This window comes from Equus caballus, chromosome 7, assembly GCF_041296265.1.
Source record: "Equus caballus isolate H_3958 breed thoroughbred chromosome 7, TB-T2T, whole genome shotgun sequence".
In the NCBI taxonomy this organism is placed as follows: domain Eukaryota; kingdom Metazoa; phylum Chordata; class Mammalia; order Perissodactyla; family Equidae; genus Equus; species Equus caballus.
The window spans coordinates 28192280-28207217 of record NC_091690.1 but is presented as its reverse complement, the minus strand read 5'-3'; the positions used below and the strand labels follow the sequence as shown (position 1 = coordinate 28207217).

The following is a 14938-nucleotide window of genomic DNA, read 5'->3' as shown; positions in this document are numbered from 1 at the left end:
CCTCTAACTTTGGTAGCCCCAACTTGGGGCTGTGCCATCTGCCCTTGGGAGAAACAGAGCAATCTTAAGAACATATGCCATCATTAGCTCCCCAAGATGGCAGCTGGGGCCCACAGGCACCTTCCTGGGAATCCAGTTGCAGAGGCAACAGGAAGGCATCCCCCAGAGGTGCAGGAGGGGGGACTGGAGAGTGCAGAGGGACGTGAAATTTGGTCACTGTGGCTCTCTGTGTTGTGCGCTCCTTCCCTCATCTCAAGGGAGGCGGCCATTCTGGAGCACACGTGGGCAGGTGCCCTGTGGCGGGGAGGGAGTTTGAACAGTCCTGCTTTTTGGCAGAAATGGCAAGGGAGCAGTAGATACGGCACCCCTGCAAATTCAGCCTGTCATTCTGTGGGATTTGGGGGGCCCGTGAGATCTGGAGCACAGAAATAGAAGAATTATCCTGTAAATCCACACCAAGAGACGTCTATCGGGCCAGAGCCTGCCTGTGACAGCGTCACCAGGACTGCTTCATGGGAAAGGCATACTGTCAACCTCAGAGTTAGGGTGATGCCCCGACACCTGCCACTTCCCCAACAGCCTGTTCAGAGCCAGCATTCAGGAGTGTCCTAAACCCTTCTCGAACCCATTGCATTTTCAGACGGTGGCACCTCTTAGGGAAACGAGCTCCCTGAATTTGTTCCCAGCTGCTCAGAGGAGGGTTCCCCTCTGATCTGCCCCAAACCATCTGATGGAGGTGTTATAGGAACCCCCAGATTTAGCATTTGGGGATGTGGTGAACTCTTCTTCATCCTACTCTTCCAATCCTCGTGATATTATACACTTTAATTTTGAAGATGAATATTTCAGAGTGCCCATGGGGCTCCAGGGGACTTTAGAATATTACCTCCTTTATTCCTCACGACCTTATGAGGTAGCAATTATAATCCTCATTTCAAAGATAAGAAAACCAACTGAGGGAGGAGAGTTGACTTGTCCACCCGGCTAACACAGGCGCAGGCGGGATTGCACAGGTCCGAAAAGCAGTCGGTGCTTTCCCATGAGGACCCAGTCACTTTTAAGCCTATGGGTCCTGGAAGGGCGAATATAAATTGAAATAAGAGGCTTAATTCTCTCTGCTGAAAATAAGGGAGGAGATTTCTTTCCCCTCTTCCTTTTCTTCTAGAATTTCTTTCTCTGTCCTTTGCAAATGGCTCAATTAAGTCTCTTACCAGTCTCACAACTCAGGCATTTCCTCAAGGACCTGAGTCATCTTTCTGAAATGCAAACATCAAGAGAGAGAGCACCTCTCTTTCCCAGTTCCTGTGCAAGGGTAGCAGCCAAACTTTGGGGAGTGCCTTGCTCCCGGTCATAAGTTACGGGAGTCTCCTTTTCCTCTGGATGAAGCCAATAAGCTAATGCAGATGGTCACACCAGTTACCAGGGAAAGGCAGGATGAGCTATGTGTGACAAATGGTGCTGTCAAGACCTCTTACTTGAGGACTAGTTCTTGTTTATCTTGATGTATAAACAAAGAGTATGTATGTAATGGGTTGTATCTGGTTGGCTATTAAAGGAGACCAGACTATGCCACCCCAAAATTTACCCCTTTGGCATACAGATTATTTTGAGGGGACAGCCATTGAGGAACAACAGATGCAAGAAAAACTCTAAAAACAGAGCCTAGGTTTCCTTTTTGTCTAGGAAATTTACGATGATGGAGGAAATTTCCACTTGTAAAAGTGTCTTCTCTCCTGTAGCAGAAGAGGAGAGTGTTAACAGCTCTTGTCAAGGAGAATGCGCAGACTTAAATCTGCATAACAAACCTTACTAAACAAGCCTTGTTCACCATACTTCTCCTGGTCACCTGCCCATAGCTTCCCTCCCTCCGCCACATGCCCCAAACCCCTTTTCCTTTGTCTAGCCTAAGATGGTATATAAGCCCTTAAATTCTGGCTGCCTCTTTGAGTCACATTTTTCTTTTGAACTCCCGTGTGCGTATGTAATTAAAACTGTTTTTTCCTGTTAATCTGTCTTCTATCATTAAGATCCTCAGGCCCCAGCCGTTGAACCTAGGAGGCCAGAGGGAAAAGGCTTTCCTCTTCTTCACTGTTTAAGAGAGTGAGATTCTCGTCTTTGCAGTCCCTTGGTGGGTTCCCTGTGAAGAGCATCACAGGCTGGTTCAGTGCGTATTCAATAAGAAAACTGTTTTCTGTCCCTACTACCTCTGTGGTGAGGTTTTCTGGGTTGGGAGAAGATTTTTTTTTCTAGTTCTATTTTCCCAACAGTCCCCTTGCTTTGCCTTTCCAACCATGGATTCCCTGTCTTTCGAGTCGGTCCTCCTCACCCATGACTCCCGCAGGACTCCAGACTCCCACTGACCTCCGGTTTCCCATTCTCTGGGGTGTGGCCTCCTTTCTGAATTAAACCTCGCTGGTGTGTTACTAGATGTCAGACCCTCCCTGCCTTCTTGGGCAACCATTAGGCCACCCTATATTTTACTGGAGGTTTTAGCAACTATAGCTGTAGCCCACAGAGCTGCCCCCACTGATGTCACTCTTGTCTTCACAAACCTTTGAGGTCCAGGAGATGAAACCATGCTCAGTCATGTGGGGACCCTACCGGCTGACTCAGGGCTGCCCTTCCTGCCATACCTCCTGCTGCTCTTACAATTTATCTCCCTACTCTCTTGCCCTCCAGAGAGCCCACTCAATGAGGCATTCATTTAACGTGGCTTTGCTCGCCTCATTCCCTCTGGCCTGGAATGTTTCCTCCTCTGCTCTCCACCCAGGCAAGGTCTACCCTTCAAGGATTAGCCCAAATGCCCCTCCCCTGGAAGCCTTCTCAGGGCGAAGGCTTTTCTCCAGCACCTCCAGTCTGCACCCACCTTGCACAGCCCTCATCTCACTGTTTGGCCCTGTCAGTGCTTCCCCCCAGGTCTGTGACATGCCCTCTGCAATGCACAGTTCTTTGAGGACATGACCCATGTTGCTTTACTTCACATCCCCCAGCTGCACCAAACCCAGAACCATACCTGGCCACCTGGATGAATGTTCAGGCAGGACCAGCACTGGGGACAATGATGGGTCCTACGACTCTCAGGTCTGCATGGTCTCGGGTCTCCCAAAGGAAGGTTACCGGAGGCTTTACATGTGTTCCTCGTCTGCACTGTGAGGGTCATTGACTCTTTCTCAGCTAATCAGTGGGTGGAAATGTAGCCGTCTGGCTGGGCCACCCAGCGCACGAGGCCTTCTTGCTCCCCTTCTCTCTCCAGAGTAATAAACAGAGTCGTTACCAGGTGCCTCTTGCAGCCTCCTGTACTGGCAGGTTATTTATATGCAAATTTGCCTGTCTGTGGTTGTGGAGGCTCATAAACATGATAACAGAAGCTTCTGTAGGGGCTGGGATGTGATGGAGGGTGGGGAGAGGCCCTCTAGCTTCTGCAGGGAGAGTTAATATGGGATTAGCCACAACCAATTAGATGGTATCAAACCCAAAGGGATCCAGCCGCTTAGCTAAACTGACGATCTGGCCGAGGGAGGGGGGCTGCGGCTGTCAGGAAGGCCTTGCACACTGACGGAGCCATCCCTCAGGAAGCCAGGCTTTGGGGCAAATCTCCAGCCCTGGCCCCCTTGGGAAAGGGCCAGGGGCAGATGGGCATCACCCTGACCTTCACACTGGTCCTGGCATCCTTGGGTGCTGGCGGGAAGCATTCCTGCTCAAGAGGTACAGAGACGTTCCACCCACTTAGGCAATAGCGCCACATGCTTTCAGGGCCAGGTGCCTTCACATGTGCTCACCTCCTCTCTGCCTAGTGGACTGCAACTCATCCTCTGGGACCCCCTGGATGTCACCTCCCCTGGGAAGCCTTGCTTAGCTTGTCCTGCTCTGAGGTCCCCAGGGGACAATGTATGTTCCTCTGTGGGCCACTCATCCATCACCCTATTTGTTTCTGTGTCTGTCTCCTTCTAGACTGCAAGGCCACACATGGCTTCATTCATCTTTGACTCCCGGGCACATGGTACAGTGTTTGGTACAAAGGAGATGGTCAATAAATACTTTTTGAGAGACTGGAGGGGGAACACAAAGCAAGCCAAGGATAGTTGGTCTTAAATTCTGACTCCCTCACTCCCGCAGAAATATGCCTCTTTGGCATATAGATTATTTAGAGTTAAAGGCCATTGAGAATCAGCAGGCACAGGAAAAGCTCTAAAAACAGGCAACAGGTTTTCCTTTTGTAAAGGAAATTTACTTCTATAAAGGAAATTTCCATTTGTAAAGTGTCTCTGCCTGTAGCAGGAGAGGAGATGCCTAACGGCTCTTATGAAAGGAGAAGGGACTGACTGAAATCCGCATAACAAATCTTACTAAACAACCCTTGTTTACCCTACTTTTCCTGGTCACCTTCCTGTAGCTTGCCTCCCCTGCCCAGAAGCCCCCTTTCTTTTGTTTAGCCTAAGATGGTATACAAGGTCAAGTTCTGACCACCCTTTAGGGTTACTCATCATTACTCATCATTCGCTGCTCCCATGTGCACGTGCAGGTGTACATATTAATACATTGGTTTGTTTTTCTCTTGTCAATCTGTCTTGGGTCAGTCTAATGACAGGGCCCCAGCTGGAGCACCTAAGATGGGTAGAGGAAAATGTTTTTTCCTCCCCTACGTAGGGGAGGAAGACATTTCCTCTACCCTCTCTGGGTTTGTCTGGCCGGAGAACAAATTAAATTCACATGAGACAGAATAGCAGGAGAAAATTAAACAAAGCTTTATAACATGTATACATGGGAGAGGCTCAGGCAAACTGAGCAACTTGCCAAAATGGCTGAAGCCCCCACCTTAAATATCATCTTCAGCTAACGACAAAAGAGGATGTTGGGGGTGGGGGGGAGTCAGTTACAGGAGGTTACTAGAAACAGGAATAAGATTATTATGCAGATTTAAGTCCTTGCCTTTGGTATTGATTAAGAGTTTCTGGAGATAAAGTCATCCCCCTCTTCTTCCTGGTACAGAGAGGGAGAGACCTTTACAGATGGAGATTTCCTCTACAATGTAAATGTCTCTTAACAAAGGGCAAGCAAGTTCCACTTCTCAGAGCCTCCTTCCCTGTCCCAGTTTATCAAAAGCAACCAGCCCAATAATCCTCATGACAAAGAGACATATCTTGGCGTGGCCAAGACCAGTCCCCCACACCTACATACTGCTTTTGTGATCTGAGGCAAGTTATTTCACTCTCTGAGGCTCAGTTTCCTCATCTGTAAAATGGGGATAACAATCCCTCGTAGGTCTATCCTATGTGTGGGGATGGTAAAGCCTGGTTGTTAGCAGTTTGCTCAATAAAGTTAGTTACATTTCTCCTGCCCTTAACTACTTCCCTTCCCGTCCCTCCAGAGCATCAGGCCACTGGTCAGGTAGTCTCTTTTCTCTCAAGGGAGTCCAGTCCCAGGGGAAGGTAATCAGGAAAGATGAATTTAGCAATCAGAAAAGCAAAGACTTGTGGGTAATAGAGAGTAGGGAGGGAGAGGAGAATTGCCAGGAGAAAGGGAGTGGAAAATGAGCCTCAGCCTGTGCAAGTGCCTTGTTTTTGTAAAGGCATCCCTGAGAAGCTGGGGAAGCACATGGGAAGCAGCACTGTGCAGCTGAAGAGAGAGGGCTGTGAACGAGGAGTTTGGGGTGGTAGCGCTGGTCTGCTTTCTGGGCCAGTCAGTAAGGAGGAACCAGTGTCCACTGTGCCCTGCCCCTTGTCAGGCAGTGGTCCTACCCCCAGCAGAGGAGGTGATGGTGAGGCAGTGGAGAGAACAGCTGCTGCCCTCAGTCTGCTTACAACCCAGGGGCGCACAGCCAGGCTCCAAGCCTCCTCTCAGGGAATCCTTCCCTGATGACCCCCAGGGGGACTCTGGCTGCTTCCCAGGCTGCTCTGTACTCCTGTCACTGTGCTGTGACAATGCATTCTGCTCTGTCTGGCACTCGAGGGGGTCCTCGCAGCCTCACAGAATGTGCAGGCCAGAAGGAGCCATGCGGAACATCAGTTCCTAAGCACTTCTTTTACCAACGAGGGAAAAGAGGCTGAGAACCCATGAGATGGGTTCCATCTCACACCATACTTTGTGGCTGGGCCAGGCCTCCTGAGTCCCAGGTTGGTGCTCACTCTGCGTGTTTCCCATCAGTGCAAAGAGTGGTCAGCTGCCTTCAGCACCAGCCCTGGAGATCCTCCCACCAGTCAGCTCCTGGGCAGGAGAGGCCACCAGGCCATGGGTAGCAGGGTAACCATGAGATTTCTTCCCCCACCAGGGTTGTTAGTTCCAAGCTGGAGTGGGAATCCAAGCTCTGTGGTCACAGCTATTTGCTGCTCAGATCTCTCTGCTCTTCTTAAGAGCTAAACGCGGCCTCTCCTCCACTCAGTGTCTCGTCCTACCGACCATCTTCCCATTAGTCCTGCTGGAATTCTGGGAGATGGTTTTGATTCCATCCTCTTTTTACCTCCATAACCAACGAGTCACCAAGTCCTAGGGACCTCAGGAAGCCCCCACATATCCCATAACTTCTCTGAGTTCAGTTCTTTCCTCAATCCTCAGTACAACCCTGACATTCCCTGGCTGGACCCAGGCCTTCTGAAACAAAGAGACAGACTGGCCTGGCAACTTCTCTTTTTTTGCTTTAAAACACACAAGAATATTGTCAGTTCTTTACCTGTGGGTGACGAAAGCCCAGGCCTCAAGGATACGATGGCTTGGCTTCCCTCCTGGGGTGGGAGTGAGGAGGAAGGGGGGTGGAAATACCTCTCATTCTTTACCAAGGAGCCTACGATGGAGAAAGCAAGATACAGCTAGCCTCTCAATAGGCTATTCAACAGGCCACATTACATTCTTAGCAAACCACCCCACCACATTTCTAAAACAAATCTCATCATGTCTCGTCTCTACTTAAAATATTTCAATGGCTGCCCATTGCCCTCTGGATAAAACCCAAGCTCTCCACCACATAAGAATGTCATGACCTGGCTAAAGCTGGCTTCTCCAGCAGTGGGATTACCGCTCTCCTCCCTCCCTCTGCTGTGGCCAGACGGATGTAGAATTTGACCACATGTTTAACCCCGCTGACGTTGAATGTTTGTTCTCCCTTGGTTCCTCGGACATGCTATTCCTTCTGTCTGAAACACCTTCCACACATTCCTTTACTCTTCTTCATCCTTCAAGACTCAGAGGGTGGGCCTGGTGCACAGCAAATGCTCACTAAGTGTTAAGTGAATTCTACCCTCTGAGATGCCCAAGAATACCAGGATCAGCCCCACAAGTTTATCCAGGGCACCATATGCGTAGCTATTTACTCTTTGAAGCTTTTAGTATTATTTAGCCCAAATATCAGGACTTGCTCAGCCCTTCTTATGAAATTCATAGTTTCCTATTTTATCTTTAAAATAGTTTGATGGAGGGGGCTGGCCCAGTGGCATAGCAGTTAAGTTCGCGTGCTCCGCTTCGGTGGCCCGGGGTTTGTGGTTTGGATCCCAGGTGTGGACCTACACACTGTTTGTGAAGCCATGCTGTGGTGGTGTCCCACATACAAAATAGAGGAAGATTGGCACAGATGTTAGCTCAGGGGCAATCTTCCTCAAGCAAAAATAAACAAATAAATAAATAAACAAATAATTTGATGGAAGAAGTGTCAGTTCAGAGGCAGCCAGATCAGTAGTCTTTATTCCCAGGGAGAACATGGGTGGATCTCCGCAATTAGTGTCTCTAGTGTGAACCACTTCAAGAGAAGCCTAAGAGCCTCTTGACCCCTAAGGGTGGGCTCCCCCAGCTCTTGTGGTCCCACAGAAGTTTCTGGACCTGGAGCATCAGGTCTGGCCTGAGACATGGGTCCGGGCGAGCTGCAAGAACCATATTCCTGCCTCATGGTGCCCAGATTCATCCAGGTCCAAGTGAGCATTTCCCGATTTCCTTTCATCTTTCTTGTCCTGCAATCCAACCTCCACCCAACCCACGAGGGGCCTGCGAAAGAATCAGCCATAGAGCATCTCCAGGGAGGGCTCTGAGGGACAGCCCCGCTTCACTGTAGCCAATAAACCAAGTGGACCAGAATCCCACAGGGAGGCCCCTGTGGGTAGAGCACGGTGGAGGGTCATTCCTGGGGACACACACTGTTGCTGTTGAGAATGGCATTCTCCTTCCTCAAGTGCTTACAGAGATGCACTACATTCTTCTTCCTCAGACCCATTTCTTGATGATGGGAGTGGGCAAGAGATGAAGGCCATGCTCGTGGCTGAGGGTGGTTCTGGCAAGTGCTGACCTCTGTCCTAGCTCCTAAAACTGTGTGTGTGGTTTCCTCGCAGACGAGCTACACCGTGGCCCTGATATGTCCTGCTCACTGCCAGCTGGGAGGGCCCTTGCTGCTGGCCACCTCAGGGAGCCTGACCCTGCATGGCAAGGAGCAGCTCTCATTGCCCTCAGTGACAACCTCATAGCCCCCGGGCACCACGTTAAAGTCGACTTGGCTGGTCCGACGTCTCCAGGACATCATCCAGTCATGAAGAGATCCTTGGCGCTGTGGGGAAAGGGATTGAGGAGCTCTAACTTGAGAGTTTGTCTTCCTGCATGTGTGGGAGGAACTCGCGATGGAAGACTAGACACTTTGGGATTCGCATTCTCAGAGCAACTTCTCCAGGAAGCTTTCCTGGACTGTGCCCCCAGACGTGCATTTACCCACCTGAACCTCACCAGTTTATGGTCTCAATGGCGCTTCCATTCTCTCAGCTTCCAGGGCTAAAACCTTGAGGTCAATTCTCTCTTCCTTCTCCATGAGTCTCCTATCAAGTTGGTCACTGGGTCATTTCCATTTCTCCTTAGCCATGTATTTCATTTGAAGCCATTTCTGCTCTCGTCAACCTAGTCTGGGTTTACATCCTAGTGAGCCTCCAGACTTCAGGCTCTGACCTCTCGAATCCACTTTTCACACAAATGCAGGAGCCAGTCTTCCTCTTTTCCATCATGCAGCTCCCCTCCTCAATAAGATCGCTCTTTTCTAGTACATAGAACCCAATGTACTATTTAATCCTTTGTTCCCTATTCATCCTAATTTTCTCCTTTCTCACCCTGGTTAACAATGACTTTCACATGGGCAAATCCATGGCCCCTCTTCAGTCCTTGTCATATGTGACTTTTCCTGAAACTCTCTTCTCCCAGATTTCCTTAGGACCACCATATCCCATTGCTCCTCCCATCTCCCAATGACTCCTGCTCAGTTTCTTAGGTCATTCCTGCTTCTTTTGTCTCTGCCCAGCTCTGAAATGTTGATGTTTCCCAATATTCCGTCCTTGCTGCTTTCATCTCCCTCCGTATGCTCTCCTTGGGTGTCTTGTCCAACTCTAGAGCTTCAGCCACTGCTATTTGCTGTTGATTTATAAACCGACATCCTCACTGGAGACTATCGGTCTCCAAGGGCTGTGTGCGCCAGATGATGTCTTGAGGTATAAGAAGGAAATATTGTTTTCATTTTTACCTAAAAACTAGGGGAGAAAATAAGCTTTACAAGCTTTTAAAATATAAATTGACGTACATATTAAGTACGAACAAATTCTCATATGTTATTGGGGATATGTGCTTAAAAATAGTTTACTGATGGGTTGTGTGGCAGAGGTTCCTAGCCATCCCAGAATATCCTCTTTCCCCTTCTTCCATAGTAGTAGAAATTAACTGTGCACATGGCTGCCGGGAATAATAACTATATTCTTCAGCTTCCTTTTCAGGCTGATATAGCCTCTGACTAGTTTCTGGGATGTGAGCAGAAGTGGTGTGTGCGTCTCCCGGGTTACGCCCCTAAAGGGCAGGGGCTCGCCCTCCCCTGCCTGATGCCTCCTTTCTGCTGGCTAGAATGCAGATGGTGGTGAGTCATCTCGAACTATGCACACACAAGACAGGAGGAGCTTGGGCCCTGACCCCTTCAAGTTCTGCATCAGCCTCGGATTGCTTATGCTTATGGGAGAGAATGAAACCTCAGCTTATTCAAGCCACTGCTATTTTGGGTTTTGCAACAGCAGCGGAATCTGTCTCCTATCACATATAAGATATATAGAGTACTCTGGTCTAGATTTCTCTTCCAATCCCCGAATCCATATATGCTCCTGGCAGCTGGAGGGCTCCAGCTATGGGAGCGTAAGCACAAGATGTCTGAGCCAGAGCCTTTAGATGCCCTCCCACAACAGTCCACTCCTCTCTTACCCTGTTTGCATCCATTGCATCACTATGACCTGGAGCAGGGCTCCCAGGCCACCCCTGGCTGGGGTGCAGAGCTCATGCTTGCATCTTTGGAGGGCTTGGGCCGCTCAGGGTGTTAATCTTCTGGAAGTGATATCCCCAAGCTTTTTGCTTTTATGCTAATAGAGGAGGAAAGACGTTATTTTTTTGTGAGTCTTCAAGGGAGGCTGAGGGAGGCACGGGATAGTGGGAGTGGGAGCTCGGATGGGGACAGGATGGAGGCCCAAAGCTGGAAGAGCTGTTGCCATGGGCATGTTGGAGAATTTGGATAAAGGCTGAGCTGCCTCAGGCCTGGGTAACAGAGTACAGGACACAGGTGCAGTGTGGGGCCCTCTCCCTGCTTTTTGAAGGAGCCAGCTCTGCTCTGGCACGTCCAAGATGGGTGGTGGGGAGAGTCAAGAGATTGCATCTTTGATGTGGATATTGGTGCTTTTATGGTGGGAACCATGGGTAGGGCCAACTAAGAAAGGTCCTTATAGCAGAAATGCCTGGATAGTGCTGGGGTGACCTTAAAGCCACAAGATGGAGGCAGCATAGGTCCATAGCGCTGCTAAGAGGAGACCCTCCCGGGAGAGCTGTCCAATAGGGCACATCCTGAATACATGTTGTGAGCAGAAATTAATTCTTATTACCTGAAGATACTGAGACTTGGGGGTTGTTTGTTCTAGCAGCTACCGTTAATTATCCTAACTAATAGAGTTCTCTAGTGGCTTAGGGAGTGAAGGCCTATGACAAAGGGGGCGGGGTGAAGCAGAAGGGAGGGAACGGGGACATTGTGTGTTGACTGGAGTTGGTGCATGTGACACCCTCTTCAGGGACGTCAGGGGGCTGAGATCTTACTAAGCCCTAAGTCCAGACAATCTTCCCCATAATGGTTTTCTACTTTTTCTCCTTTGGGCTCACCAAAGGGTCTCAAACACATTCTTGCAAAAGCCTGAGCATTCTTCTCTCTGTGTATGTGGGTACACATGTACACGCATAAATAATATGGGTATATGTATTTGTATAATAGGTATAATATGTATACACATATACATATACTTTACACTTTTTTTAAAAGCCCATTTTATCTTCTGGAGCTTGCACTATGACACTATAAATAGCACGGGATTTTTAAAAAGATTAACCTTTTTATTTTGAGGTAATTGTAGATTCGCATGCAGTTGTAAGAAATAACACAGAAAGAACCCATGTGCCCTTGTATCCTTTATCCAGGTTCCCCCGACAGTAACATCTCAGAAAACTACAGTGCAATATTACACCAGGGAGACAGAACATTTTCATCACCACAAATATCCCTTACAATGCCTTTGTGTAGACACATCCACTTCCTTCCCATCTCTACCCCGTCTTTAACCCCTGGCAACCACTGATCTGTTCTCCATTTCTAGAATTTTGTCATTTCAAGAATGTCATACAAATGGAATCACACAATATGTAAATTTTGGGGATTGGCTTTCGTCACTCAGCATAATTCTCCAGGTTGTCGCGTGTACCCACAGATTGTTGCTTTCTCCTGTTGAGTGGTGTTCCCTGGTATGGATATACCACCCTTTAGTTAACTTTCACAGGTTGGAGGACACTTGGGTTGTTTCCTGTTTGGGGCTATTATGAATAAAGCCGCTATAACAAGTGTACAAGTGTTTGTGTGGACGTAAATCTTTATTTCTCTGAGATAAACGCCCAGGAGTGCACTTGCTAGGTCATGTGATAATTGCATTTTTAATTTTTTTCCAAAGTTGCCAAACTGTTTTCCAGAGTGGTGATATCATTTCACAATCCCACCGGCAACGTATGAGTGATCCAGTTTCTCTGTATTCTTGTACTCATTTGGTATTATGACTATTTTTTATTTTAGCCATTCTGATAGGTGTGTAGTGGTTGTTATCGGTTCTAATTTGTGTTTTCCTAAGGGCTCATGATGTCGACCATCTTCTCATGTGCTCACCTGCCATCTGTCCATCTGCTCTGGTGAAATGTCTCTTCATGTCTTTGCCCATTTTCTAATGGGATTGTTTGTTTGCTGTTGAGTTTTGAGAATTCTTTCTAAGTCTGGATAGCAGTCCTCTGTCAAATATGTGGGATATCTGACAGTATATATTTGCAAATATTTTCTCCCACTCTGTAGCTTGTCTTTTCTTCCTCTTGACAGCTTCTTTCATGGAACAAAAATTCTTAAGTTTGATGAAGTTCATTTTATCAATTTTTCTTTTTATGAGCTGCGATTTTTGTATCAAGTCTAAGATCTCTGCTTAGCCATAGGTCCTAAAGATTTCCTTCTGTGATATTTTCTAAGTTTATATTTTCACATTTTATCTTAAGTCCATGGTATATTTAAATTGATTTTTGTCCAAGGTGTGAGACTTAGGTCAAAGTTCACTTTTTCGCCTATGGATGACATTTGCTCTAGTACCACTTTTTTTTTTTTGAGGAAGATTAGCCCTGAGCTAACATCTGCTGCCAATCCTCCTCTTTTTGCTGAGGAAGCCTGGCCCTGAGCTAACATCTGTGTCCATATTGCTCTACTTTATACGTGGGACGCCTGCCACAGCATGGCTTGCCAAGCGGTGCCATGTCCGCGCCTGGGATCTGAACCCGCGAAACCCGGGCTGCCGAGACACAGAACATGTGTGCTTAACTGCTGCACCATTGGGCTGGCCCCTGTAGTACCACTTTTTGAAAGGTTATTTTTCCTCAATTTAATTGCTTTCACCTTTTTGTCAAAATCAGTTGGGGATCTCTGTGTAATTCTGGGTTTTCTATCCTGTTCCATTGATCTGTATGTCTGTCCCCCTGCTGATATTGCATGGTCCTGATTACTGTAGCTATATGGTAAACCTCAAAAGTGAGTAGACTGATTCTTCCTGTTTTATTCTTTTTCAAAATTGTTTTGGGGGAGAATTGAAATCTTTACTGTGTTGTCTCCCGGTCCATGAATGTGGTATGTCTTTCCATTTATTTAGACCTTTGATTTCTTTCTTTTTTTCTTTCTTTTTCCTTCTTCTTCTCCCCAAAGCCCCCCAGTACATAGTTGTATATTCTAGTTGCAGGTCCTCCTGGGTGTGCTGTGTGGGACGCCGCCTCAGCATGGCCTGATGAGTGGTGCCATGTCCTCGCCCAGGATCCGAATCGGCGAAACCCTGGGCCACTGAAGCGGAACACTCGAACTCAACCCCTCAGCCATGGGGCCGGCCCCGAGACCTTTGTTTCTTTCATCAGTCTTGTGTAGTTTTCAGCATACAAGTCCCGTGCATATTTTGTTACATTTACAGGTCAGTAATTTTTTGAGTGATTGTAAATAGTATTGTATTTTTAATTTTGATGTCTGCATGTGCATTGCTAGTATATAGAAATACAATCGATTTTTTTGGTATGTTTATCTTGTATCCTGTGACATCGCTAAACTCATTTATTAGTTCCAGGGTTTTTTTCTTTTTTATGGATTCCTTGGGACTTTCTACATAGATAATCAGGTCACCTGCTAATAGGGACGCTTTATTTCTTTCTTTCTGATCTTATTCTTTTATTTCCTTTTCTTGCCTTGTTGCACTGGCTAGCTCTTCCAGCACTGCGTTGAATCTCTGTTCTCACGAGTAGAGATCCTTGCCTAGTTCCCAGTTTTAAGGAGAAAGCATTCAGTCTTCTGTGATTAAGTATAATGTCAGATGTAGGTTTTTTATAGATGTTCTTTATCAAGTTGAGGAAGTTCTCCTCTATTCCTACTTTTCCGAGAGGTGTTTTTTTAATCATTAATGAATATTGAATTTTATCAGGTTCTTTTTCTGCATTGATTGATATGATCACCTGACTTTTCTTTTTCAGCTTGTTAATATGGTAGATTACATTGATCAATTTTCAATCATTGAACCAGCTTTGCCCCTCTAGAATATACCCCATTTGTGGTATAGCGTATAATTCATTTTATATATTACTGAATCCTATTTGCTAATATTTTGTTAAGGGTGTTACATCTCTATTCTTACATCTATGTTGGTCTACAGTTTTCTACGGTTTTTGGTGTGTGTGAGGAAGATTGTCACAGAGCTAACATCTATGCCAGTCTTCCTCTATTTTGTATGTCGGATGCCGCCACAGCATGGCTTGATGAGCAATGTGTAGGTCCGCGCCCAGGATCTGAACCCACAAACCTTGGGCTGCTGAAGTAGAGCATGCGAACTTAACCACTATGCCACTGAGGTGGCCCCAACAGTTTTCTATTTTTTGTATGGTTTTTGTCTGGTTTTAGTAGCAGGGTAACACTAGCTTCAAAAAATAATTGGGAAGTATTCCCCTCTAATCCATTTTCTGGAAGAGATTGTATATTAGTGGTATTAATTCTTCTTTAAACATTTGTTGGAATTCTCCAGTGAAGCCATCTGGGCCTAGAGATTTCTTTCTTAGGAGTTTTAAAATTATGGATTCAATTTTCTTAGTAGTTGCAGGGACATTCAAATGAAATTCTACTTCATATTGGGTGAGTAGTGGTAGTTTGTGTTTTTCAAGGAATCGGTGCATTCTAAGTTGTCAAATTTATGTGTATAGAGTTGTTCATAGTACTCAATATCCTTTTCATGCAGAATCTGCAGTGGTATCTCCTGTTTCATTCCTGATGTTGGTAATTTGTGATTGCTCTGTTTTTATTTGACAGTCTTGCTAGAGGTTTATCACTTTTATTGACTTTTTCAAAGCGTTTGCTCATCGTTTCATT

The 14938-nt window shown here is 46.8% G+C and overlaps 1 long non-coding RNA gene across 1 annotated transcript in view; it reads left to right on the top strand.

The window, feature by feature from the left end:
• Nucleotides 1–14938, top strand: part of LOC138925098 (uncharacterized) — a 70304-nt gene that overhangs the window by 24744 nt on the left and 30622 nt on the right. The window contains exon 3 of the long non-coding RNA XR_011440797.1: nucleotides 13275–13502. This is a non-coding gene — a long non-coding RNA (uncharacterized lncRNA). The remainder of the gene's footprint in view (nucleotides 1–13274; nucleotides 13503–14938) is intronic.